Below are 5,377 nucleotides of genomic sequence, written 5' to 3'. Positions count from 1 at the left end.
CTTTGGGAACTCAGTTGAAATTCTGTGGTGTTTACCAGGGCTCCACCTCTTTCATGGGCTGTCAATTCTATTTCCCTGTCTCAGTTCCATGGAGACTTCTGAAAGGTCTATTCAGCTTCTCAGACATTCACCTACTATCTTCTGCATTTTCTGCTTAAGTTTTTAGCTTCTCATTCACATGTGTTAAATTGTCAAATTCCTCAAAAGCAAAAATGCAACCAGGTGTCTGGTTCATCTCTATCTGTTTCCCTTTTCTCCAGAATGTTGGCCTCTCGATTCCTTGCTACCTTGGTGGCCCTCCAGTGTAACTGTTTTATAGTTGTCTCCATGGCATGGAGAAACAAGTTTGTTTGTTATTGACAGAAGCAGAAAGGATTTATGATCATAAAAGATCCCTCTTGCTGTTGTGTGCAGAGTTAAAAAGGAGAAAGACTAGAAGTAGAGAGACCAGCTAGGAGAGTTGTTAGGATGATGGCACAAACCAGGGTGAAAACAGAAATATGGAGAAATGGATATAGGGATAAATAGAGGTGGAGGAAAATATAGGACAGTGATGTCTTCATCTTGTAAATTAGGAAGTTAGGAGATACTATCTATGGTTAATATAATAGAAAATATAAGTTTATGAATATTATTTAAAATGACAAAGATAACCATTAGAGAAAATAAAAATTTTACAACTTTACTGGAAGGGGTGGATGTACCTCCCCCATGCAACTCCAGAAAATTGATTTTCATTCCATGAGGCATGATGAGCCTCATCCTAGTGGCACCTCCCATCACGACTTGTTCCTGTTCTTTGAATTCATTTGCACAGAGTCTAAACTGAAGACTAGTTTTCAAAAAGTAATGTGTGTGTGTTGAAAACAAGAATGTTCTTCCTAACCTCTCTCTTCTAAATGTGGCATGTATCAGGCTAAGCTGAATCCGAGTCATGCTATCCACCCACCTGGAGCTATTCAGCATATATATGTATATATATTGTTTGCCCCTCTACTGTCTGTTTTTATGTTATGAGTTGAATAAATATCCCACTAGTTATTACATTTATCTGTGGAAGTGAGCTTAATCCTCATCTCTCATAGCATTATTTAATAGATAATGTCAAAGAAGAAATAGAGATGAGAGAATAAAGCAGGGGAGTTTTTTAGGAGGTAAAACTTTCAGGGCTTGGTGATTGATTTAATATATGAATAGGGAGAAGGAGGAGGCAAGGTGATTTGTAGGCTTCTAGTCTGAGTGATTGGGTGAATGTGATAACACAACTGAGGTAAAGAATATGAGGTAGTATATAGCTCAAGAGGGAAGATGATGTGATGATTAATTTTTTGTATCAACTTGACTGGGACACATGGTGCCCAGATATTTGGCTGAACAATATTTAAGGTGTATTGGTGAGGGTGTTTATGGATGAGATTCACATTTGAATTGGTAAACTGAATAAAATAGATTGCCCTCCCCAGTGTGGGTAGGTCTATTCCAATCTGTTGGCAGCCTTAATAGAACAAAAAGCAGCATAAGGGAGAGAATTTGTTTTTACTGCCTGTTTCTGAGCTGGGAAATTTTTCTTATCCTTCACTTGGTGTGAAACTTAGACCATTGGTTCTCCTGGTTTTCAGGCCTGTGGACTTGGAGGGAAACTGTACCACTAGCTCTACTGAGTCTCCAGCTTACAGGCAGCAGATTATGGGTTTTCTCAACCTCCATAATTACATGAGCCAATTCCTTATAATAAATATCTCTTTATCTATCCATCTAGAGAACCTTGCCTAATGTGGATGGTAAATTCAATTTATATTAGGTACCCATGCACAACTGGGTTAAGATCTGGGATCAAAATATGTATTTTGGACTCTTTGGCATACGGGTGATATTTGAAATCATGAAAGTGGTTGAATTCTTCTGGAATGATCATGTATTGTAATAGGAAGAAAGGCAGAAAGTATAGGTGCAGATACATGTAGGTTGGCTAATTATGTGGTTGGAATGCAGACTTTGTATTTGATATATGTGGGATATATATGTGTGTGTGTGTGTGTGTGTGTGTGTGTTTGTTTATAATGCAGTCAATTGTTCAGTAATGGGCATATAACTAATAGTGTGGTGCAGGTACTCTTGACTAATTTTTAATACTGTCCTTATAAAGTTCTGAGTTGGAAGAACCTATGCTGGTGTTGTTATAGACAAATGTTTTCACTTGGAAGACTTCATTGAAAACTACAGTCAGGATTCTAGTAGACCAGATGAACCCTAACCCTTTCTGGTGCAGTTTGAATAGGGTCTGTGTTTGTCTGGCAGTGTCATGCATTTTACTTTTTCTTGCATTAATTTGTAACCTGCAGTAACAACTCCCTCCTGCAACATATTGACATAAATTACTTTCATACTCTAATAGAACTTGGGAATATTGACATGCTAAGACTATGGTGTCCTGATGTTTCCATAGTAACTAATGCATGCCAAGGGGAAAAAACAGAGACTATATTAGAATAGTATTTTAGCAAAATAAGTGATGGGTAAAAAGGCTTGAGACATGTGATTACCTTTTGTTTAGGAATATGAAGATATTCATCTGTTTAATAATGGGCTTAGAAAGCTTCTTATAATTAAACTTGTCAGTAGCCATTTATATTTCATTTTTCTCTATAATCACCACTACCAAAAGTATTTAAATGTTCCTCTGCCCAACAATATGTAGAGAATGAGTTAAATGGATATAGTTGCCATTTTTTGTGAACTTTCAATTAGGATGAGACAGATAGACCAATGTTCATATTCCCGTCTACCAAGTAGAACTTTGACCCAGTGGATACTATAACAAGTAGATATTCAAAGAAGCCAACTTAATCCTGTGGAATTGGTTTGCTTTGGTGCATGACTTTGCTAGCATCTCAACCCTGCCTTGGTGAAAGACTGTGTGCTGCTGCATTTTCTTTCCTATTCCCTCCCATGATTTTTGCTATTCCTTCTTAACATCCTTCTTCCTCCTCCTCTAAATGCATCCTATGCACCATCCCCACCAACTCCAAAACAATTTATTTGTTTGTTGTTTTGGAGAATTAATGTTTCTGCATATAGATAGATACGTGCTCCCCACATATATTTTAGATAACTTGCTAATTTACTAAAATATGAAAAATTCTGTTTTACCATCAAATCAGTTGTTCACATGTTTAGGCCCTAACCCCCAGTGTGATTGTATTTGGAGATAGGGCTTATGAAGAGGTAACAAAGTTTACCTGAAGTCATAAAGATGGGGTCCTAATCTGCATAGGACTGTAAGAAGAGAAAGAGACACTAGAGATCTCTTTCTCTGAGTGCCACAGTAGAAATTCTATGTGAGGATGAAGCAAGAAGGTGGCTGTTTGCAAGCCAGGAAGAGAGCCCTCATCAGGAATTGAATTGGCTGGGACTTTTAGCTTCTTCCAGAACTGTAAGAAAACAAATTTCTGTTGTTTAAGAAACTATAGGGTATTTTATAATGGCCGTCTAAAGTGAGTGTACACCAATGTATGTACACAACCAATTAAGCTATTGTTAGATAGAAACAGACTTTGTAAAGGTTAAAAAGATGACTTTTTATTTTAGAATAACAGAGATTAAATTTCTACAGGTAAACGTAATAACTAGTGGGATATCTATTCAACCCAGAACAGAAACACAGACAGTAGAGGGGCTATATATATACTGAATAGCTCCAGATGGGTGGATAGCGTGACTGGAATTCAGCCCGATACCTTCCCCATTTAGAAGAGAGAGGTTAAGAAACACATTCTTTTTTTTTTTTTTTAACACACTCACATCACTTTTTGAAAATTAGTCTTCAGTTTAGACTCTGTGCAAATGAATTCAGAGAATAGGAGCAAGATGTGATGGAGGTGCCAGTAGGGTGGGTTCATCAGAGGGAATGGGAATCAATTTCCTGGAGTTGCCTAGGTGGAGGTACAACAAAATGAAGACTATTTTGGAGGGCCAGAGTTCTAGTAGACAACTTCAAGTTCAAAGGAGCCTTTAGAGGTCATATGAAAAAGGAATGTATCCTCATATCAGATGCTCAGTTTGAAAAAGGAAAATTTTGATGTATTTTTTAAGAAAATTGTGACATTTGGTATTATGGACACTGGGAAAAGGCAGAATTTTTGAGGAAAAATAGTTCTCAGTAAAGCATTCTTTCACCTGAAGGGACTTGATCTATATCATTTTTACATCCAAATTAAAACAAGATCGTGAACTATTTATTCCTGGATAGAATAGGCTTTTCTTGCCATCTATAATACAGAGCACTTAGAATTCTGATCAATCAATTATATGTCATACATTAAAATGTAATTAAAACTTTGTCACTGCATTTTTTCAGACCTCCAATTATCTTTAAAATTGATGCTTTAATGATATATGTGGACATTATAGTTTAGGTCAATTTTCCTCTACACATTACATGCAATTTAAAGGAAATCTTATCGACAAGGAGCATACCATTGCAGACATTCATTTCTTTTTAGTTTTTTTCTCAGTCTGAGATTCAGAGTCTAACAGATTGCTGGAATATATATTTAATACCTCAGCTTTAAATATAAGAAACACGATAATTTTATATCTAATTGTAGCTGGGTAGAGGTTTGGCTTAGGATTCAAATACTGTGGTTTTTTTATAATGTAACTGATATACGAATTATTGAATATTTTTATATAGCTAATATGTGCGCATGGAGCAAAATTCCAAAGTTATAAAAGGATATCCACTCAAAATTAAGCCTCTCTGTCTTCCTTATTTCCAAGTTCTCCAGTTTCTTCCCCTGAAGGCAACCACTACTATTACCAGTGTTTTGTGTTTCCTTCTACAGATATTTCACACTACATTGATTATGGAATAGAGTATTTCCTCTTCCCTAACAAGTTCTCGGTACCTGACAGCACAAAAATGTTGTTCTTCAAGGTGAAAACTAATGTTCTGAGTAGCAGCATGGAATAGGGACCACCCTTGCTCCTTCTCAAACCTCTCCTTGGAAACCATATTCACAGAGCAGATCATCAGACATTTGTCTAAACCACTTGTAGCTGGACATAACCTGCACACAGAAACATTTATCATGAACATACAAGAACCCAAACACCTAGCAGATCCAGGCATTTAATACTTATTTAGTGTGTATGTGAAAAAAGTACATGATTTCAGTAGGTGGATGAACAAGGAGGGAGTTATATTTTTATGCAAGATGGAACCAGGGAGAAATTGTTCACACTTTTCTGAGGTGTTGGAGAAGGTTTCATCAAAGAGGTGCTGTGGGCTCGGTGCCTGTGGCTCAAGTGGCTAAGGCGCCAGCCACATACACCTAAGGTGGCGGGTTCGAATCCAGCCCGGGCCCGCCAAACAACA

This window comes from Otolemur garnettii, unplaced genomic scaffold (genome assembly GCF_000181295.1).
Source record: "Otolemur garnettii isolate 467f Iridium unplaced genomic scaffold, OtoGar3 scaffold00109, whole genome shotgun sequence".
NCBI classification, from domain to species: Eukaryota; Metazoa; Chordata; class Mammalia; order Primates; family Galagidae; genus Otolemur; species Otolemur garnettii.
The sequence above is the reverse complement of the archived record's forward strand: the minus strand, read 5'-3'. Positions refer to the sequence as shown.